This window comes from Felis catus, chromosome D2, assembly GCF_018350175.1.
Source record: "Felis catus isolate Fca126 chromosome D2, F.catus_Fca126_mat1.0, whole genome shotgun sequence".
Lineage (NCBI taxonomy): Eukaryota > Metazoa > Chordata > Mammalia > Carnivora > Felidae > Felis > Felis catus.
This window is the reverse complement of record NC_058378.1, coordinates 2,403,151-2,427,253: the sequence shown is the minus strand read 5'-3', so window position 1 is coordinate 2,427,253 and position 24,103 is coordinate 2,403,151. Positions and strand designations below refer to the sequence as shown.

At 40.5% G+C, this 24,103-nt stretch overlaps 1 protein-coding gene and 1 pseudogene across 4 annotated transcripts in view; both read right to left on the bottom strand.

Moving 5' to 3' along the window:
- PCDH15 (protocadherin related 15) overlaps positions 1-24,103 on the bottom strand; it is a 1,549,353-nt gene that overhangs the window by 1,446,242 nt on the left and 79,008 nt on the right. The gene's annotated exons all lie outside the window — the stretch shown is intronic.
- On the bottom strand, positions 987-7,561 carry LOC111556953 (annotated as a pseudogene).

Sequence of the window (24,103 nt, the reverse complement as noted above, 5' to 3'; positions counted from 1 at the left end):
ACCAATGGAGCAAAACAGAGATCCCGGCAATAAACTCACAATTATATCGTCAATTAATCCATGACAAAGGAGGCAAGAATATGCACTTGGGAAAAGACAGTCTCTTCAATAAGTAGTATTGGGAAAACTGGACAGCAATTCAAAAGAATGAAACTGGACCACTTTCTTCCAGCATACACAAAAATAAACTCAAAGTAGTTTAAAGACCTAATTGTGAGACCTGAAACCGTAAAACTCTTAGAAGAGAGCACAGGCAATAATTGCTCTTATGTTAGCCACAGCAACTAAAAGACAACCTACTGAATGGGAGAAGATATTTACAAATATATAACTATAAGGAGTTAATACCTAAAATATATGAAGAACTTCTACAACTGAACATCAAATAGTAATAGTAAATAATACTCATCTGATTAAAATGGGCAAAAAACAAAACAGAACCTGAATAGACATTTTTCCAAAGAAGACATCCAGATGGTCAACAGACACATGAAAAGATACTCAATGTCACTCATCAGCAGGGAAATACAAATCAAAATTATGATAGGATATAGCCTCACACCTGTAAGAATGGCTTGTGGTAAATACAAAAGAAACTACATGTTGCCAGCAAGGATGAGAAGATAAAGGAACCCTCTTGCACTGTTGGTGGGAATGCAAACTGGTGCAGCCACTGTGGATAACACTATGGAGCTTCCTCCAAAAATTAAAAGTAGAATCACCTTATGATCATATAATTCCACTACTTGGTATTTACCCAAAGTAAGTGAAAGAAGAAAATTAATTTTTTTTAATGTTTGTTTTTTGAGAGGGAGAGGGAGAGAGAGAATGGGTGGGTAAGGAGAGAGGGGGGATGGAGGACCCCAAGCAGGCTCTGGGCTGACAGCAGAGACTCCGATGTGCAGCTCAAACTCATGAACCATGAGATCATGACCTGAGCTGAAGTCAGATGCTTAACTGACTGAGCTACCTAAGCCCCCCGAAAAACTAATTCTAAAAGATATATGCACCCTAAGTCTATTCCAGCGTTATTTGCAATAACCAAAATATGGAAGCAACGTAAGTATCTAGCCATCAACGAATGGGTAACATACAATGGAATATTATTCAGCCATAAAAAAAGTCTCATAAAAATGAGATCTTGCCATTTGCAACAATATGAATGAACCCAGAGAGTATCATGCCAAGGGAACTAAGTCAGCCAGAGAAAGACAATTACCATATGATTTCACTCACGTGGAATCTGAAACAAGACAACACAAACAGACCCATAGATACAGAGAAGAAACTGCTGGCTTCTGGGGGGAGTGCGTGGAGGAACAGGGAGTGTGGGTGAGGGGGAGTGAGAAGCACAGGCTCCCGGTCACTGTCACCAAGTGAGGAGGTCCCTTGGACAAAGGCACCACACTGGGAGCAGTGGTGGTGACAGTGCCGTGTGGTGATCCGTGCACTTATGAGAACAGCAGATGTAGAGAACTGGAATCACTATGCTGTTTGCCCGAAACTCTCAACTGTACCCAGATTTTAAAAATTAAAAATACACAAATGAAAGTATTAAAAAAAAGGTGGAGAAAAGGGAAAAGAGTAGAGAACATAGCCCCAGTTAGGTCTCCTTTGGCTGGTGACTATCAGATTTCCCACGGTCATTCTAGAAGAGCGAAGGTTGTTTGACAACCAAGAAAAACAACGCAACAGTCACCCAAGAACAAGTGTCAGCTAAGGAACCCAGGAAAGCCAGGAATTTCTTGCCAAAAGAGAAGAATTTTAAAAAGTGAGTCAGAGTCAGGCTGGTGCAAACTGTCAGAGAAAGGGGTATAATCAGAACTTGCACTCATACAAAAAAAATTAACTCAGGTCTATTACCCTCAATTTATAAACTTCTCCTGAAACGTCAGGCATGAGAGGCAGAAGAAAGGCACAGAGGCAGAAAGCGTTAGAGAGAGCGTGTGGTGTTGCAGCTGTCCAAATAATCAGAGGCCAATAATAATAACAACACTGAAAACACATACAGAAATTAAGAAATATGTGAACCATTCGGTTTTAGGCCACAGTTTAAAGAGTTTAAGAGCTAGGTGATACTATAAACCAGATGACCACTCATACAGTAGGTGATACCATAAACAAGATGATTACTAATACAGCACTTGACAGTAGCCTCCGTCGGAACCTGGGAGTAGGTTACGCTACATGAAATGAGTCCGAGACTGCTAATCAGTGGAACGTAACACAAAGGGATCATCCGGGATTGTCCTGATGGGCCCCATGCCATCGTGGGGCAGTGACAAATGGAAGAGGAAGACAGAGAAGGGGCCCGAGTAACGCCAAGCGAGGAGGACCGGGCCCACCACTGCTGTCCTTGAAGCCTGAGGAAGGGGGCACAATCAGCAGAGGCCGGGAATGGGTGTGATGCTGGAATCTGCAGTACAGCAGCCTGGCTGACATCTCGCTGTATCAGCCCGATGACACCCACATCAGATGGTTTCCTCTACCAGTCGAAGGTAGCGAATCTGTGTGACGCCGCTGGTTTCTGGAAACAACGCAGGCCTGTGGCCACGACTCCATCTGGAGGAGCTTGGTCCGGGTGCTGCTGAGTTTACTGGATATGGCATGGGTTCCCAGGGCCCCGTGACCTAGAGTCTGCTTCAGAGAAGGAGATCCTTCACGGCTGTTCATGTGTGGTCCCTGGGCTCTGAAGCGGTTCCTAAATCTTTTCTGTGATGCTTACAGACACCTACATTCTAGGTCTTGGTCCCCATCTCCCACTGCCCTAAATGATTTCTTACCCTTAAAAATATACCTGATTGGGTTCAGGGCAATTAGAGCCCATGGCACTCCTGCTTATATTTAGAGAAACCAGACGTTTATGTTCAGAGGGAACTGTGGAGTCAGCATGCTTGAAATAGCACACAACATACAAGAACATATGCAATTGTTTTTACCATAGGAGATCGTAGCAAATTTAACAATTTCAGTACCTGTTATTGTGCAAAAAATCATCAGGAGTGCAGTGTCTTTCATGTTCATAATATGCTGTATACATTACATGGCTCTCTTCATAGGTGATAAAGTATCAAATAATAACCCATTGACTTGTTTGCATTTCCTGCAAGTAGTTTCCTCTAGAGGGGAATTCAAGGCCAGTCTTGGACTGTACCATTCTGCTTACCAACTATGAAATAGAATTCTGGAGGTGGGAGGGAGGGGACAGTGGGTGATGGGTAGTGAGGAGGGCACCTTTTGGGATAAGCACTGGGTGTTGTATGGAAACCAATGTGACAATAAATTTCATTTAAAAAAATAAAAATAAAAATGTTAAATAAAAAAGAAAGAATAGAATAGAATTCTACCTGAATACACCCTTTGGGAGTTTTGTTAAGATTTTGAGAAGACCTGAAACTCTTCTGATTTTAAAGAAAACCATGTCCCAAAAGTTTAAACTTGGACTCCTCACATTCCATATTATCAGTGTATGATTTGATAAATTGTTTATAGTTTATTTTGTTTGAATTTAACAGCTACAGGTTTTTTAATTTAACCATAAAGGCAACCTATACTACTATCTCAAATGAAAACACTCATTGATTTGTGGTTGATAATAAATGAAATCTTAAACACCCATATCTGATGGAGAAATGAATCATTATTAACCAATGGATTTGACCTGAATCATCTGTGTTTTTGGCAAGAACTAAATAACTCTTCCCCACTTTCTTCCCTTCATCTGGTTTTCTCTAGGTTCATCCAATTGAACAAACTACCTTAAATATGACTCCAACCTTTTTTTTTTTTCCTTTTTTGTCTTAATTGGTGAACGTTGCTTGTGATACTTTTTATAAGTAATACTGGCCATGTTGGCAAGTCCTTAACATTTACGTTTGGAAAATAATCAAAACAAAAAATAAAATAATCCACGCGATTCTCACACTTCATCAGACTATTTATGACTTTGACAAAGCAAAGTAAATTAGAAATTGACCATTACAGATCTCCCAATACTGTATTCTATAAACTAAGGTCTATTTCAGCAAAATCATAATATAAATTCAAACTGTTTATGCAACTTTGAAAAGATATCAAATCCCATATTATACATAGAATTCCATATATTTTGGCAATATACTTGATTTTTTGTTTAAAAAGATTAAAATGCCAATCAAAAGGGTGACAAAAAATTTAAGTTCCATCGTGTGAGTTTTTTTTTTATTATGTCATTTTTTAAATGTTGGTCTTTGATTAAACGTAACACAGAAAACTGGAATTCCTTCATTGTTCATTAACAAAGGATTTGTTATTCATTAACCAAAATAAAACACTTTAAGAACTATTTACAAATGTAACAAAATATTTTAATAAGAAACACTATTAAAAAAATCAATAAGTCTTTTAAGCTATGCTAGACAGAACATGTTCTAGAGTTTCTGATAAAAACTTCTACTTTTCCTTTGCAAGATATAAATCAGGAGGACCTCAAAGAAAAACGTATGAATTAAGTTTGGAAAAGCTATAAAAGAGACTTTTAGGAATGGACACTTTTTTTTCCCCTTTCCTAGAATGTATGTCATCATTCAAGAAGCATGTTTATAAACTTCACTGAAGAGAATATTTAATAATGTGACAGATCTGCTTCCTCAAGTATTCCTCTTATCAAGATAATGTCTATCACACTGCAATCAACAGCAAAACCAAAAAAAATCAAAATTCAAATTTAGAGAAACATATTTTCTAAAGGAAGCCTGTTTAAACCCTAATATTTAGAAGGTTCTCACAGCCCCAAATAAATTTTACAAAAATTTATTTTCCTTGATTTCATGTAACCTGAACATACTATTCTCTAACACTTAGAGTAAATGATTGAACAGTCAATACGCAGTTGATTACTAAATAAATTGGAAGTCAAGGGATCAATATTCCTAAGTACATAAGTCCATCATGGTCTCACTCGTCCGATTGTATTGTTAGCTCCAGTCGACTTGGCACACCTGTAAAACCAGTCCTGAATCCTGGAACTTCAAGTCCTTGATGAAGGATGCTACTAGAAGGTGTGTGTCCATGATTAAGTCCCAAACCCTAAGGTCTTGGGATGTTTGGTGGAATAACTGGACTCCTGTTTTTTCCAGCGGTGCTGAGTGAAAATTCTGGAAGTGGACTACTAGCTTTAGCAGGAGTCAATGTGACAGGGTTTGAATCACTAGCACCTTTTAAAGGAGGTATAAAATTATGAGATCTGAAAAGTTTAGGACATTGGCTTCAACGGGCTCAGAGAGTAAGGCAGGTCTAATCCAATCACCCTTGAAAATCTGAACAGTGCAAGTAGACACTAGAGTGTAAAGCCTGTGGGTCACTTGAGCAAGAACCATTTGTTGATTTGCATCTTGTCAAATTCTTACATGCACTGATCCAGCAGGCCAAAAACCTAGGGTCCCAAGATGCTCGTTTCGAACTTCTAAAACTCCACCCAAGGTAGATACCTCTCTAAGTTTGTCCGATGGACCAGTAACACAGGGTAGTGTTGTCTGGAGTAATACTTTGCCTCTGCACATGGTAAGTGGGTCCAATGGGCCAGTACTACAGGGTGGTGTTGTCTGGAGTCATACTCTGCCTCTGCACATGGTAACTTTGTCCAGCAGACCACTACTACAGGGTAGTGTCGTTTGCAGTAATACTTCGCCTCTACAGGCTCATGGACTACATGGTGTCAAATGTCCGAGAGCAACAAACATGGCAGAGACGGAGTCCATGGCAAGATAATTACAAATTGCAACGAGCAGATGTGTGACACAAAGACCAAATGCTCCGGCAAGATCAAAGGCACACGGACTCACTCAGGGAGGGTAGACACTGCTACATTCCGGAATAATTCCACACAAGCCTCCACTACGCTCCGCGACACGCTCCTGAATCCAAGTTGTACCAGCAGCCCTGAAGACCTAACACGGTTTACTCTCATTACAAAGCACCGTGAACAACTTGAAGCAAGAGCCACTGAAGTACTGTCGCGACCGGCGCGACAATCACCGAGGTCAGGGTCCTGACGGTAGAGGAATGCAAGAAAAAAAGAGAGAAGAGAAAGTCTGGGAACAGGAGGGTCCCCTGGGCAGATGGCCCAAGTGACGGCTTTATTGTTGCTGTACACATCTTTTATAATATAAGACTCTTATGGATCAGATCATTCTAAGAATAAACAGGTTTCACATGATCACTGCCAGCCAAAACATTTAGTTCTGTGTACCTTGTGAACTTTCTGAATGGGTCACAAGACCTTGTTGATAGATTGCTAGCAAAACACAGTTCCCATGTTTGTGTCTATCTGACTCGGGGTAGAAAAAGGGAGGTAGCATTACTGCCAACACCTGTAGAACACAGGCTTCAGGAATTAACTTTCTCAGCCTTGACAAGGCTTTCGTATGCCCTTGAAAGTGGGGGAATGGGAGGGGGAACCACCGGGTTGGCTTGAGTCAACAGGGCACGTTGCTTGACCCGGTCTCAGCCTGGTGCCGGGGCCCGGCCTCCCACATGAATGGGAGAGGGAGCCACCGGGTTGGCTTGAGTCAACGGGGAACATTGCTCAACCTGGTCTCAGCCTGGCACCGGGGCCCGGCCCCCCACAAAGTACTACTAATGATCTCCCCAGGCGTATCTGCAGCCTCTCCAAAAAGTGTTCTTCCTTTTAATATAAAGAGAGCTCCCACTTGTGCCAAGACTGCAGAGAGAAATACAGGCAAGACTTCCTATCTTCCCAATCCAAGTGAACAGAGAGGCAGGGTTTCCTCATCATGACCCAGTAAGTACCGTACCAAACATGCCGTTCAACCAAGAGGATTGGATGGTGAAGTAAATGCGGGCAGGGAAAGCTCTCCTGTTAGTGGGCCCACACCCCATAAGCAGGAGGACGGTGTACGTTCAAGTTTACTGCACCGAAGAGCAATCTCCTCCAGGACCTTCGGTCAGCTGTGACAAGTCTACACTCCTGGAATAACTCACCAGAAAAAAACACCTCGTGGTTTCTAAAGAGAAGAACCGTCCCCGTGAGGAGGAACAACAGTTTCTGTTGGAGAAGGTCTGGGAGCTGTGCATTCCTTATGGCCAGCATCCCGACCTTTGAGAGTAGAAATATTTTTGTGATATTTTGCTGGAAGATAAATGGAATTAAGATTTGGAACAGATCAGACTTGGGAATTTCCTCTTCAACGTGGAAATGTAGCACTGGGCCCCCCCCCCCCCACTGGGGATCAAAGACACTTGTGAAAGACCTGTTCATGGACTGAAAAACTATGCCCTTAATGTAGGAAGTTTTTAAGACATGCTATTATGATAAAGCTCAAGTGAGCCAAAGAATTACACGATAGAAACAAATTCTGTACATTTACGGAAAGCAAATGCATGTGTTAGGCAAATCATGTCATGTGTAAAATACATAGACTCAAGGATACTTATCTGCTAGAATACTGACACCTTATGAGCATTTGTTTCCTATAATGTTTCATTTTCTTAAACCCAAATGATTTTTTAAGGTATTTTCCATTTTTTTTAAATGTTTATTTTTCAGAGAGTGCACACGTGAGCCCGCAAGCAGTGGAGGGACAGGGAGGGAAGCTCAGAATCTGAAGCGGGCTCCAGGCTCTAAGCTGCCAGCACAGAGCTGACGTGGGGCTCGAACCCACGACCCTGAGGATCACGATTAACTGACTGAGCCACACAGGCACCCCTTAAGAATTTCCAATTAAACTATTTAAACATATTTGATAAGTAAGCAATAATTTATATTAAAAATGATTTGAGTCATGAAGTGTCCTAGTCACTCCCTTTTAGGTCCATAAGCTTCAGATGCATTCTTTTACTTAAAGCTCTTAAGAAATCTCATCTTATTTCTAATTCAATGTCAGAATTAACGTGTTGACATTGGAATTAGATTATCAATCCCAGTGTAATTGAAATGATATATGTAACCACTTAATAGAACAGGGAGTGTAGATGGAAAGGAAACATCCCTATCTTCTTGCCTAAGAACTAGATTATCTGCCTTTAAGGACAACAATTATTTCAATCTCCATTCTAATTCAATCCACAGCCCCCAGAACAGAACTATGGGTGCTCTATTTCATTCTGTCTTCAACGGAATTTGAACCAAGGAATTGGAGCAGATATCCACTTATTCACAAATGCAGTCTATTTCTAATTCTTGGCCAAATAAGCTCTCAGAAAGATGAGTTAAAAAAAATTCTTAGCACCCATATATATGACGAAGGTATTTTGGCTTGTGAAGAATGAATATAGCTTCAATTCTGGCAAGATTTTTTACAACGATGAAAATCAGCATCATCCTTACAGGAAATACTTCCTAACCCCCCTCTGTTCCATTTGAAGAGCAGTCACAAATCATTTTAAAGTCCTTGCTCCTAGGGTGGATTCTCACACTGTCCTAGGCTTCATACTTTATAGGATTTGAAAAATCAATGCGATAATTTCATTCAGAATAAAAATGTGAGCACCTTGAACTTGGAAAGGAGCAAATGTCACCATAGCACATCGATATTTTCCATTTGGTACCAGTTGGTACAGAGCTTAAAAACAAAAAAAACCAGGAGAGAGAGGGATAACCAGAAGGAATGAGGTTACATAGAGACGGTACATACACAAGTCCATACACGCTCAAGCCCTCAATCTTAGCGGAACCATGGTTCTGGTAAGCTGCTGGAAACACGAAGAGAAGTGAACATTCCCGTAACATACCAAGGAAGAGTAAGCAGCATAAAGGAAAGATCATGTATCACAGGCACAAACTTCTGTGGCTCACTTACCCACTCGGCCACTTGTTAGCTCTACGACCTTAGGGCATGCTATGTGCCCCCTTGTAACCTCAATCTTTCCATCTGAAAAATGAGGCTAATGGCACCTTCTTCATAGGGGTCTTGAGGGGAGTTTACGGAATCTGAGTATGACTGTTGTGCCTGTAGAGGTGGTGGTTATGGTCGGGGAGTTCATGGAGCAGAAGGTAGACCACCCAGACTCTAGTCTTAGTTCCACTACTCACCAGCTGTGCACCTTGCATGTGTGACAGATTCTCTGAACCTCAGCAGTTCTGCCTGAAAAATGCAGATAATTGTTTAGGCCCTACCTTCCTCCCTCATTGCTTTATTTTCAAATAAAGTAAGATAAATACATTTATAAACGGAAAGAACTGTTTCAGCATAATATTAATTATGCCAGAAAGGCAGGCTCTAAAGACCATTTTTACTTTCAAAGAACCCACCAGACCCCTTAGGAATAAAAATGCATGGGAAAAAAAAAAGTATATATTTACATTATGTTCTTTACAAAAAGGTTCAATGTTTATTAATTAAAAGGTCTAATTGACATTCAAAAGTTTAATTATCTTCACTTGTGTCCACTAAATACAACAGATTTAAACGGTACTCATACAATATTGGTCTTGAAATCTCATTCTGCGTTAGGTCATTTTCTCCCATCTAAAGAGACAGATTTTAGTAAAACAGTGTTTGCCACTGAGAATGTTTTTTTTAAATAATCTTATGTCCTCGTGAAGCCTCTTAGGTTTACACTTTGGATTTTAAGTAAAGCAATCCACGCTGATTTTCAAATTAACTACGATACACAACCAAGTCCTTCATAACAAAGTACCATCATTCATAGATACTCAGAAACAATTATTCTAAATCTGACTCCTTAAACAAGTTTGTAAGAGAAATCAGTTATTATTCTACAGTATTTCAGAGGAGCCTCAGAAGGCATGTTAGGATTGGTAGGATTTCTTGAATGTAAGTTCTGGGACATTGAGCCAAGAGCTAAAAACACAATATTAAAAAAAAAGTTAGCTGAGGTTATAATGCATTTTGCTGTACTTCAGGAATGTTTAAAATGCTGATAAAGGAATGGTAAGCTGGTCTGTAGGTGTTGTTTTCCGCCCCACCCCCCCTTCCCCCCGCCCTGGGAGGTGGGGCAGACTCTCAGAAATATAAATTTCAGCCAAGAAAAAAAAAAAAAAAAAGCTACTGAGGTTAAACAAGTTTTGCTCACTCAGCCTTATTATAAAACCAATGTCAGTCATACTCAACTGCTTGCCCCACTCTTTGTTAACAGGGTATGGGTTTTGCAACTGGTGGAAGCATTCATTCACCCCTTCAACCCGACAGACATCAGTTTCTCGTCCCTGAGGTTCCAAAAGGAAAGCAAGCATACAGACTTCCTTATCTCGTGAAGCAGAGAGAAAATAAACAAATGAAGACGTACTTATGTTAGGTGGGAATATGCACTTATACAGAAAAATGAGGAGCAGTAAAGGAGGAAACCAGCCATAGGAACAGGGAAGGTGGTAGTCCCGAACGCAATCACCTTTAACTTTAAAGGTCCATTTGAAACTCATACCAACCAGAGCCACTGTCAGGAGAATACAGCTGTGCCTCCTGCAGCCTCATTACAAACTCTGAACGTGTCAGGGACTGGTCACTGAGAAGTCCTCAGGAAATAGCAATCACAAATGCTAAGAACAGCCAAAGTTTTATGTTGGAAAACGTATTGAAAATCTAGGCACTGCGTTAAACACGTATATTATTTTTTGTTGACATTTTGAGGTTTTAGGGCCTCCAGAAGAGGAAATATGGCTATGTATCATTTGCAATTCCTGCCACCAGGAAGTGCGGCCTCTTTCGCCCCACCGTGAACCTGGTCTATTAATCAGCGGATGGCGGGAGAAGCAACATCATGTGCGTCGCAGGGCCCAGATTTCAACAGGACTGCTATCTCCGCCTTTGCACTATTGGGGACCCAGAGATCGCCATGCGGTGAGGAAGTTTGCAACGCAAGACCACGTGCAGACTGCAGACAATTCAGCCATCCTAGCTGAACCAGGGCTCAGGCCAGCCAGCAGCGTCCAAGCAAATTTAAGGGAGATTGGTAGAAAAAGCTTTCAGGTAACCCACACAGTCCACAGACATAATAAACCTTTGTTGTTTGCAGCCTCCAAGCTTTGGGGTATTTTTTTTATGCTGCGATAGACAGGCAACCCTGGCACAGGAGGAGAAACGGAAGCTGACGGCGTTCAGAGGCTCCCGGCAAATGAGACCAGAGCCAGGACTGCACGTCACATCCGTCTGAGTGCAACCACTGGCGTCTGTATCACTGCAGATCATCCATAAATTTTTACCATACTCAAAATTTCCGTGATTATGTGAGCATTTAGATACATTCCCTGCTGAGCCCCCTCCTCAAAGAATTATACCATCCCAGCAATTCCCCGGATAAAAAGTTCTTACACCACTGCATTAAAGTTACCATTATATCAGTAATACTTAAGCAATCTCACCTAAAACATATTGTTCTGTGTCTATTTCCAAATAGATCTACATCTAGATAGATATACAGGGGATTACGATAGCCAGCTGGTTCAGTGGTGAGGAGGGGATGAAGGGTAGGACATGCCATTAGTGCAGTGGTACCACATGCACAGAATTACATATGGCGGAGCACAGAACGTCCATGGATCTATATTTATGTATATATATACCCACACAGTATATATTCCTAAGAAACTTATCCAAAAGTAATGCACCCTTACTGCATGGTATCTGAGATTAAAGATGGTCCCAAATCCTTTCATGGCCATCCCTTGGAGAATCAAGATCTAGGTTTTCTGCCCTTGAATTTCTTGGGATTCTATGCCACCATGTAAGAAACCCACCTTTGTGGAGATGGTCAGGCTGTAGAGGAGGTCAAGCTCGTCCCCTGAGGGGGTCACAGAGGACCGTCCCTGCTCAGTCAGCCATCCCAATACAAGTGACAGAAGGTCACCAGAGTTTTTTTGATGGCACCACCTTCAGCTGCGACTGCATGAGGGGACACATGTGACAACCACCTAGTTCAGCCCATCAACTCCCAACATCGTAAATGAGGACATATTGTTCTTTTCTGGCAGTTTACTAGAGATAGACATCCAGAACACACGTACTTTTTTTTTTTTCCAACGTTTATTTATTTTTAGGACAGAGAAAGACAGAGCATGAACGGGGGAGGGGCAGAGAGAGAGGGAGACACAGAATCGGAAACAGGCTCCAGGCTCTGAGCCATCAGCCCAGAGCCCGACGCGGGGCTCGAACTCACGGACCGCGAGATCGTGACCTGGCTGAAGTCGGACGCTCAACCGACTGCGCCACCCAGGCGCCCCAACGTACTTCTAATTACAAGGAAAATTCTTAATATTTCTGTCTAGTTTAATAACTTCATGGCTTCTTAGAACGGATCCTGTCTCCCCCCAACCCTGGCTGACTGATACATACACACAACACACCCCATATCAATTGGAATCTATACACAAACCCACAAAATGGCAATATTTTTAAGTTGTCCAATAAAATATGAAGCTACAATGAAAAGTCTACTGTGGAGGATAAAATTTACTAAAAATGGTGGCAAATACAAATTAGACTATTCAATTTGACTGTGAAATTCCCGACAACCATGATTAAAGGAAAAAATAAGCCTACATGTCCCTCATTACTGAAACGCAAGAAACACATGACTAAAGATATGTATTGTTCTCCTAGAAACAAAGGAAAATTCTGTTTTAATGATGCATTTTATCTAGGCCACCAGACAGCGTGTGTGTATATATGTCTCACATTAGAAAGAACTCACAATTAGCATTTACATCAAAGTCAGAAGCCAAAGAATGTAAATTCATAAATACAACTTAAAAAATAGAAAACTTTAGACTTTTCTCCAAACCATATAAAAAAGGAGCAGCTTCCTAAATTTTAGAAAGGTTCTTAGAAATTAATTAGAAAATTGGTTACCACTATGAACAGGCAATTTATAGAAAGTTAATAAAATGGTTTTGAAATATATAAAAATATGATCTACAAGCTATTAAGGAATTCAAATTAAAATAAAAAATGATGCAGTGTTTTCAAATCTCTGACAAAGATAAATAGATGTGATGACATAGCATGTGATGGAGGAAGGGGAAGTCTGGTCCCTTTCAGACCATGGTCAATGTTGGTCTCCATGGCTCACAGAAGGGCAATTCTGCAGTAACTCCCCAGCATTTCCACCCCGGGACTCCATCATATATAAGTGTTTGCACACATTTGCAAATATCTCTGTAAAGATGGCCATTAAATAATGTATGAATATCTTAATCTAATAAAGAGTCTATTACTGATCGATAAAATACTGACATTCAAATATTGAAGTTTCATGCAATGTTTAATGAAAGTATATACTCAAATATAGAGAGAACTCTAATGGTTATTCTTAGGTGCAGAAAGCAAAGTGCACATCTGTATGCATTTTACTTTCAATTGTATAAAAAAGGGGCATGTGGATACACACGTGTGCAGGTATATGCATCAACTATTTTGGAAATATTTGTAAGAAACATAATATATCGGGGGAAATACAACAGGGAAATATGGGAAGCAGCCTCATTGTTACCTTTTTTTTTTTTTTTGCTATTTGCATTTTTACCACGTGCCACTTTTCCTCAGTAAAATTAGTGGGGTGGGGAGAAGTTCAGTGATTTCCCTATGGCTTCCAATTAACAATTAACTAATTGTTAATACAAGAGTGCAGCAATTTGGAAGCTGAAGGTTATGTAGATGTAGTTACACCAGCGTTTTTTAAATTATATTCCAGAAAACCCTAGAATTCCCCAGAGTTACTTGGGGCCACCGCAGAGGCTGATGAGGAGGCAAAGTGGTAAAAAAAAAAAAAAAAAGATACCCCTCACCCTTACCAGCTTCAAAGTAATCAGTTTGTATGCATTTTATTCACTGAGCTACACAAAATGCTTTGTTTGAATGGAAAACTTCCACTGTTAGAAGAGGGAGATTTCTTGACATAAGGAATACAGCAACAACCTATCCCCCAGCTGTCAACTGTGATACTGGAGACAGCTGGCTAGTTTGATTTTAACCTACATCATTCCAGGAGAGTTGAAGGATTCTTTATGTTACATGGCATTGTATATACTTCTAGATCTCCTACACAGCTCTTGTTTGAATGTGTTTTCATTATGGGACAATATCTATAGAAAGAATTGGCAATTTATTTGCCAAATTTCCAAATGGAAAAAAACCCCACAAAACCTTCAAATGTTTTATGTTAAATCTATAAACATTTTTTTTTTTAACAGTTGGGAGTAATTTCACATCAGCCTTAATAACCTTGTCACACTTACTGAGGAAGCAGTTGTTGGAATCTAGAACTTCACAGAATACCAATTAATGTTTTCCTTAATAAAAAGAGGTTTCAGATTTCAAGTTTTGGCTTAGTTACTATCGTCTATGCTTGCATCATTAAATTTCTTTTCTAACTGCAACTAAGTATGTTCTCTTTCTCACATCATTTCTGGCTATCATATACAAGGCGGTGGCTCCAATATTTTATTGCAGAATGAAGGATCTGCTCGTGTGTCAGAGACCATGTCTGTTTCCTCCAGAAGAGTGCCCTGTGCACTAGGAAGCTGTTATTAACACTGGTTTCTATCTTCTGTAATTTGGGCAGGAGGACTTTCTCTTGATGCTCATAGATACAACATGTCAAATAGTAGCTTCTTTTGCCTAATCCTATGAATGGTGACCCCCCACCCCTTAAGTTTAATGTCCCTGGTCAGCCACATTTGTCTAGTGGATTCTTCACTGGATTCTATTCAGATGTCTAATAACTCCTATGAAGGGATCCTTTTCTAATAACTGATCTTCATTTCTGAACTTAATTTTCATCAATATTACTCTCCCCTTGCCCCCTATCTATTGGCCACCCCTCTGTGACTTTCCCCCTGGACATTCCTATCTCTAGGCTAAGCGACAGCTTTGTCTGTTCTAGGCTCCATTGCGATCCCAGATAAGACTGGACCCTCCAACCCCCCTGGAGGAAGGGGTCTCATTGGATTTTCAAACAAAATTAAGGAGGCTCTGCGATTCTGTGAGGGTAACAATAAGGATTTAAAATACTGAATGCTATTCTATATGTACAATCACAGAGACCCCATTAGAAACTGACTGGGTGTTAGGGGGAACTTAACATTGATTATCAAAAGCCCACACTCCCAGAAACCATCCTTCCTACTAAAAAGGAAAAGGACGTTTCCTCCATCATAAACTAGGATACACTTATTTTTACAGTAATATGCAACTATTCCCTCAACTTCTCATCTGTTAGGTAGAGCAGCACCTAGTTTGGAGGAATGGGTTAAACTTTAACGTCTCCCCCATCATTTGGAACAGAGCCACTGGAAGTTTGCAAGCGGTCTTGTTTTGTTGTGGTTTTAATGAGTAGGGGGCAGGCAGGGGAATCAGAGATAAGTTTTCCTCTCTGGATGATTCTGGGAGAGGTCTCAACTGGATTAGGGGAGAAGGCAACTAAAAATAACGACCACAGTCCTTTCTTACAGTTGGATTAATTGCATATGCACAGGCAAACAACATAGTGAAGAATGGCATAAAGGAGAAATGAGCCGATGGTGAATGCATCTTTTCCAGAGTCAAAGCTGACATTTCAGCTTCCCTGAGGGAGAGTGTAGAGAAAGTGAGGGGTGTGGAGAGAGACTAAGATAGTCGGCAGGCTGTCTGGAGAGAAAGGTGAAGTCAAGAGCTGTCAGCTGGGAAGGAAAGACACAGGCATGTAGAAAACATTCCGGCAAACCAACCGTGCCCTGTTACTTTAAACGAGCCAGCAAAATTAGTTGGGGTTTTTTTCTAATATCAAAAGATAGCTCATCCCAAGAATTCAGTATTTTTGCTTAATTCTCCATTATCACCGTTCAGTTTAGCAGCTAATCTTCGCAGTCGCAAAGATGTCACTCCTCTGAAGCAAAAAAAAAAAAAAAAAAAAAAAACATGGTTAACAAAAGCCAAATTATTAAGAAGACGGTCGTGAGAGCAGTTCAAAATAGAAACATGGGCCGTCTGGGGCGCCTGGGTGGCGCAGTCGGTTAAGCGTCCGACTTCAGCCAGGTCACGATCTCGCGGTCCGTGAGTTCGAGCCCCGTGTCGGGCTCTGGGTTGATGGCTCAGAGCCTGGAGCCTGTTTCCGATTCTGTGTCTCCCTCTCTCTCTGCCCCTCCCCCGTTCATGCTCTGTCTTTCTCTGTCCCAAAAATAAATAAACGTTGAAAAAAAAAAAAAAAGAAAAAAAAAGAAACATGGGCCGTCCTTGCAGAAAGTGTTCCACATCCGCACACGGCTCCTCTTACTCCACATCCCCCAATGTCTCTGCAATCCTAGAGTGACAGTTTTGGCACTCTGGAATCACGTTCTTTAGAGGAACATATCAGGATACCTACAGAAACCTCTGAAACACCGAACTAGAATTCTCAGCCACCCCCATGTATATTACGAAGCCAGTATCTGAGACAGTGCCAATGTCTTATCTTTGAAGTCTGAAAAGCATAAAAACCCAAAAATAAGGTCTTTGCAAAAAAACAAAAAACAAAACAAAACAAAAAAAACAGTTTTTTTCCAGTGGCTCAGGTGGTTAAGCATCTGATTTTGGCTCAGGCCACAATCTCAGTCTTCAGAAGTTCGAGCCCCATGTCCGGCTCTGTGCCGACATCCCAGAGCCTGAAGCCTGCTTCAGATTCTGTGTCTCCCTCTCTCTCTGCTACCCCTGTGCCTTGCATTCTCACACTCAAAAATAAACAGACATTTTTAAAAAATAAACATCCAGAAAAAATTTTGGTATCATCTTGCAAAATACTGACTACATCATAAATCCTTAGTCAAATTTAAAATACTAAATTTTAGGGGCACCTGGGTGGCTCAGTCGGTTAAGCGTCTGACTTTGGCTCAGGTCACCATCTCGCGGTCCGCGAGTTCGAGCCCCGCGTCGGGCTCTGGGCTGATGGCTCAGAGCCTGGAGCCTGCTTCCGATTCTGTGTCTCCCTCTCTCTCTGCCCCTCCCCCGTTCATGCTGTGTCTGTCTCAAAAATAAACGTTAAAAAAAATTGAAAAAAAATACTAAATTTTAATAAAAATTTTGGAATGTTTTTAGATTTTTAGAAAAACTGGTGATACATTAGTTTCCACCTACCCCAGTTTCTATTTTGAAAATATATTACGGTTCATTTGTCACAACTAATCAATATTGAATACTATTTTGATTTGAAATTCATATTCAGATTTTCTAGCTGATACCCAGGGTCTTTCTGCATTTTTACTGCTTCAGCCTGCCATCCAGGATAGCCCATATTTACTGGTCACGTGTCCATAGGCTTTTTGATAGGACAGTTTCTCAAACTTGGTTTTTATTTTTTTTAGTGTTTTTTTTTTTGAGAGTTAAAGTCAGAGCATGAGCAAGGGAGGAGCAGAGAGAGAGGGTGACACAGAATCTGAAGCAGGCTCCAGGCTCTGAGCTGTCAGCACAGAACCCGACACGGGGCTTGAACCAACTGACCGCGAGATCATGACCTGAGCTGCAGTCGGATGCTCAACTGACGGAGCCAGCCAAGTGCCCCAAACTTTGTTTTTGATGACCGTGACAGTTTTGGAGTATATCAGTCAGGTGTTTTGTAGGTATTTTTTAAAATCCCAGTTTCGGAACTGTTTTCTGATGGCTTAGTTGGGGTTACTTTTTTTCTAGGGGGGGGGGAGGGTGGGAGAAGACCACAGAGGTAACATGCTGTGTTTGTCATTTATCAAGGGTACACGCTACAGACGTGACTTATTCATGTCAATCGTGATCACTTGGCTGAGACCGTGTTTGTCGGTTTAATCACTGTACTTTTCCTGCCCTTTCCACACAGTATTTTTTGGCAGGACATCCCTAGCAGCCCACACCTAAGGAGCAGAGAGTTCTTTCCCCCCCTACCCCCGGAGACTGGAGTGTTTATATAAACTATAATTCTTTTACAGGAGAGGTTTGTCTTTTCTCTATTTATTCAGTCATTTCTTTGTATCAGCATAGGCTTAAGGATATTTACTGTACATTTTGGGTACAATATAATATTAGTCTAATTGTGTTGCTCAAATTATTACATATTTGGCCATCAGAAGCTCTTTCAAAAAGCTCCTGAGTGCCTTGGACATAACCCCACAATGGTGGGATTTGAGAGCTTCCTTACTTTCTGGCAAACTCAGATGTGCCAGGCTGTTATATAGCTATCGCCCCAGTCCTAGGACCCAGCCATTTTCCAAAGAAATCTTAATTGCTTTGAACACAGAATGGTATTAACTAACGTCTGGGCACCACGTCCGGTGGCTTCTAAGCCCTCCCCACTCACGGAGCACAGAACTGTGTGTGAGCTAACTGATGTGTGTGCCTACCTCTGTGCACCTTTCTACATGCATCCAACAGTATCTCCATTAAGTAAAACGTGGGTTCACACACAGATCATTCTAGTCTTCTCTTTGCTTATCGGCAACTGCTACTCCAGCAGTGAGAAACCTGCCTCCCACAGACCATTCCCCTTTCAAAATTACTTGCAACGTTCTGTAACTTTCTCTCAGTCTATTTCCTAGGTGGAGCCTGGATGGATACACAGACACAGAGCTATTAAGATTTCAGAGATCTGATTCACTCTCCCTTTTATCTGTGTGAGAATTGAAGCTTATGACTTATCCAAGGTCATAAAATTAGTTATTGATGTATTTATAACAAAAAGCCAGGGGTCTTCTCTCTTAAAATTGAGCATTTGAGATTTCAAAATGGTTCAGCCAAATGCTATTACAGGTGAAAAAAAACTTACATCCACAGAATTTAACATCTTCTATCTGGTTAAAGACTAGAAGACCATTGAAAATAGGAAATTATGACAAAATCATATTTATCTGCAAAAACAATCTAAATTTCAATGATCAAAATTTAGTTTTTGGCTCAGCTATGAGTTCACATCACCCTGTATTAGAGTCAAATACTTTACATAAATTTGAAGATTATTATCTATTTCAAAATATTTTAGCTATAGTCTGTGACTCAGTACTGACGGAAAGTGAATCCATTTACGTAATTATAGAAGCGCTCACAGCGACACAAAAGTTTGCTGAGCAGGGAACAGTCTTATTCCAATGGTCTGGACCCTCTTCATCAGTTACAAAGGAAATGACTGCTGACGTATGTCTGGCAAAATAACATTGTCCTGGCTCAGGACATAATGTTACTTGACTTACACAGGAGTTAATATTCGTGACAAGAATCTATTTTATTACAGGTAAACAGAATCTTTGATTAGTATAAAATAAATCCTATTAGAAAGTATAAATAAAATTTTTCTAACAAGTGACTTTTAGAGCCTTTTTCATAGTAAAATTTTCAGAAGATATTTGCCAAAAATATAAGTAAACAGCAGTAAATGAAGTAAACTAAAAATGAGTATTTACTTCTTATATGTCAGACACTATTCTATGTTTTATATGTAGTAGCTAATTTAGTCTTCGATAAAATAATATTCCTATTTGAGAAATCTGTAGAACAGAGCAAAACAAATCCAAGAAGTAGGGTGTACTCTAACTTTTACTGAATTTCAGCCTTTATTTAAATGAAATTTTAGGGGCCTGGAGTTCGGAGATCCCTTTGTCCAGAGGTTCTTAGTGCTACCCGCATCTTAGAATAACCTACAGTGGGGCGCCTGGGTGGCTCAAGTCTGTTGAGCATCTGACTTTGCCTCAGGTCATGATATTGTGGTCCATGGGTTAGAGCCCCCCCGTCGGGCTCTGTGCTGACAGCTCAGAGCCTGGAGTCTGCTTCAGATTCTGTCTCCCTCTCTTTCTGCCTTTCCCCCCACCCATGCTCTGTCTCTCAGAAAACATTAAAAAATTAAAAACAAAGAATAACTTATAGTAAGCTACCTGCATGTTAGAGTAATCACAGTCCTGCTACCTGTGTATTAATCTAGATTATTGCTACCTGTGTATTAGAGTAGTCCACAGTACTGAAGTGAATACTATAGGACCTTAGATGTGGTTCTCAAATTTATGCATAAATCAGAACCACAGAATTGTTTAATTTATTTAAATTTACTTATTTTGAGGGCACACACACACAAACAAGAAGGGGCAGAGACAGAGGGAGAGAGAGAATACCAAGCAAGGGCCTCACGCTCAGCTCAGAGACTGATGTGGGGCTCAAATTCACGAACCACAAGATCACGACCTGAGCCGAAATCAAGAGTTGGAGGCTTAACGGACTGAGCCACCCAGGGGCTCCTCAAGGATTTTTTTTAAGCATTAAACCCTCAACCTCAGGGTTTCTAATTTAATAGTTCTGGAGAGGATCCCAATACTTTCTATCTCAAAGAAGGGCCCAGGTTTTGTTGGTGGCCAGGGCACTGCACTCAAAACCAAGTTTTGAATTAGAATCTCTACAACTGGTAGAATTGAAGCCTGAGCAAAATTTGTTTTTAATTGAACTCTGCAACCACGTGAGAATGTATGGAGAATGAACACCCTGCATCAGTTAGCCAATGCCAACAATTATAGACCATCTTTTTTATTAAACAAAGTTTCATTTTTTTTTTAAGTGGGAGGAACTTAAGGGGGGGTCCCATTGATCCTTCTAATTCCTTCACTTTTTCTGTTTTCCTTCCTTGATTTTTGTTCCTTTTGTCTTCCTGTTCCTTGGTCCTTGTTCCTTTTGTCACATCCCAGATGTGACTTCCTTCATAGAGAGTTCTCCTGCATTTCTAAGTGACAGACTTCCTCTTGAGTAACCCCCACGCCATATCACACAGATGCCTCTAAAGCACACTACCCAGGTGTCCATAAACAACCAGGACCAGAAACTTCTAATGCCAGCTCCACTCCCTAATTTTACATAATTTAGTAAAAACTGATGCGCCAGAATTAGACGTCTCACCCTCTAACCCTCCATCTCTTCAACTACGTTTTCTGGTAGAAAATAAAAACATCACTTTATGAGAAGGAAAACAAATTGTGTGGAAGGATTGAAGAAGTCACGGTAAGGACAGTGGTAATGGTGTTATGTTCAGATTGTGTTACAATGTATCTTTAAAAAGTCAAAAAGTGAGCGTCTCCATAGATGTCCTCGTTTATCAATACCAGAATGTTTAACGCTCTGGAAAGCTGGGAGACAGAACAAGTGACTTCAGGTTTTAGCTTAGCCATACGTGGTCAGTCCCAAGTCCCAGAACAAATTACTCAAGTTGCAGTTTCTTCAACTGTACAATGTAACAAGAAGCAACTAAGAAATCGCATGTAAAGATCTTTATCAATATTAATAGATGGACAAGTTAAAAAAATACCTATTTGGTTATGCCTTTGTTTTAGAGACTACAAATGATGGGGCGCCTGGGCAGCTCAGTTGGTTTATCATCCAACTCTTGGTTTTGGCTCAGGTCATGATCCCACAGTTCATGAGTTCAAGCCCCGTGCTAACAGCATGGAGCCTGCATGGGATTCTCTATTTCTTCCCCTCCCCCTGCTCATGCCTCCCTCTCTCTCAAAATTAGTAAACAAACTTAAAATTTAAGACTAAAAACGACTTTCCATTTAAATTGTATGTGTATGTTTTTAATGTGCAGATTATTACAAGTTCTGACTTAAAATATTCTACATCTGTTTAAGGACTTGTTATATCTGGCCTAATTCCATTAAATGCACTGTTTACTAATAGTTGAATCTGAACTGCTGACTGTTAGGTTTTCTAGTATTTTTTGTTTCTCATTTATAGATCATTAAATTATGTATGAAAATCAGACCATTCTCTTTTCTTGTTTACTGAAAGGTACTTATAAAGTTTCACATCAAAATTTTAAAGAGCTCACATTAATGGTGCCTCAGTGATGAATACAGTCAATTACCATGGCCAAACTTAATTTCCTTAAACTTGCCAGAGTTGAATATTCTTACATTTTAAACAAAGTCGGATATTTCTCTAGCTTGTAGAATTCAGTATAGGGGAACAAATAGGTAAGCAAGCTTTGGAAATCTTCTGTTCACCATTAGCCAGTGAAATCCAGCTTCCTTGTTTTAGTTAACCCTGCCAAGTGCAAGTAGGAGTGAATCTGTACCAGCCCATGATGCGAAGGAAACGATCTGCTCTTGAGTTTTCTATTTCAAGCTTAGGTTCATTATCCTGTTGTATCACAAAAACTCTAAGCACTGCAGCATACAGAATGTAATTGCAAAGTTCAAGAAACGCCTGAATTTGACTTGAATTCTATTGGACATGCGTATGCCTGCCTGTTAAAACTAATCTTGTGAATGGTATATAGGCAAGCTTGGCGATGCAATTCTATATAAAAAAAAATAAATTTTAGTGTCCTCAGGACTCAGGAATTTAAGAAAAAAAACTAAGGACTTAATGTACCAATGTCGCTGGTACTCATACAATTGATTTATTGCTTTCTGGAAAGCTTTCTTTCCCAGGTGAACCATGAGATGCAGTGTTGGAATTAAATGCAGCACAGAGGTCCCCCCTACCACTCCCCTTAGAGAAAACTCCCCCAAAGCCCGATTAACCGTGTGGAGGAATGAGAAGAGGTTGGCCCAGGTTACTGTAAGGAGATAAAGAGACGGCCTTTGGCTGTTGGAAACATTACCTACATAAACAAAGTTTCATGGTGGTTTGTCAATACACCAGCCAAAATACAGACGGATAGATTACCATCAAGGGTGAAGTTTTAATGGTTTGATCTAAGACAGTGTGTGGTCTTCAAGATTTCCATGAAGGTAGCACCAGATAGGCTGTCATCCTTTAGAGATGCTAAAGCTGAGATCAGGGACAGAAGGGTCAGGGGAGAAAAGCCAAGCCAGAAAGATTACAAGGACACAGACAGAGGAGACACTTTGGTTTCACAAGTTAGCCGACACTCACAATCACAAGGGCATATGCTTTGATTTGCAGTTTCTAGTAAAGATGGGCAACTCCACACCCAGGATGAGGCTCATCAGGGATTCATTTGTGTAAGGCTGGGAAGTTGAAGCAGGCACTAGCCTCCAGGCTATGAAAAACCTCTGTAGGACCACTTCTGGCCACAAGCCCCTGACACCTGCCTCGTGGAGTATCAGACTGCAGGTGGGTCAGTACCCCCTTGAGAAAAAAAAGATTGATTTTGTATAAGTAACTGACTGCACACAGAGGCATCCTGGCTCTAGCAGTACACCACAAGGTGTGGGTATCATTGCAACCAAATGCACTGGTATTGGGGGATGAAGTTCAGGCTGCCTGAGAGTATCTTCTACTTTGAACCGCCCACCCCCCCCCCCCCAACAACACACACTACTGAACAATGACCATGGGAGAACTAGGCTCAACAGTTAAGATAATTTTATATAAATGACCCAAGATCCATCTGACACATCTACCTAGCTATCATTCAGAATATTAATACTTAAGCTTGAGGACAGTTTATTAAAGTTCAGTGAACAAAAAACTCATCCCTACATTTCCAAAGTTGTTCCACATTGAGAACGGTCATCATTCCCATCATTTTCGTTAAGAAATCTGAATATATTACATTTGGGTTTAGCTGGACATGTTAAGAAATAATTCACCTCTTAACATGGAATCTTTGTTTTCAAATATAACTACGCAGCCGATGGATATTAGACTTACGTGTTTCACAGAAAAGTGAGTGCAAGGCGTTCTTGGTCATCATTCATCATACCTTGGGTTGGCTGTGCTTTTAGTTCTTTTGCCACTTTTGAGATCTAGATCCTTTTTCATAACAAGTTCTTTAAGGAAATAGACTATTTATTCTTTCCATTTCATTCATTTGTGGTTTTTTTTTGTTTTACTTTTTGATTGGCTCTCCCTTACACTGCCTTTCAAATTTGAGCAGGACCCAGTGATTGAGGGGGGAAGAGCTGCTAATGAAGTAACCAATTTTCCACAAGGACTGATGAAAAGGACTGATTTTATTTCCTTTCTAGCATTCCCAGTGATAAAAGGAGCATTATTTGTATTTGTCAGCATATGACGCAAGAAGTCTACATGCAAGAACAAACAGAATAAAAATGTGGGCATACCTCACTTTGCTGGGCTTTGCTTGTACTTCAGTTATTACTTTTTTTTTTTTTGTAATTTAACAAACTGAAGGCTCAAGATTTCAGTGTAAATAATTGCAGATGTGGGGAACCAGCAAGAGAATTGGACTCAGAAGTGGAGCCTGAAGGTGGGACCAAACATCTGCATCA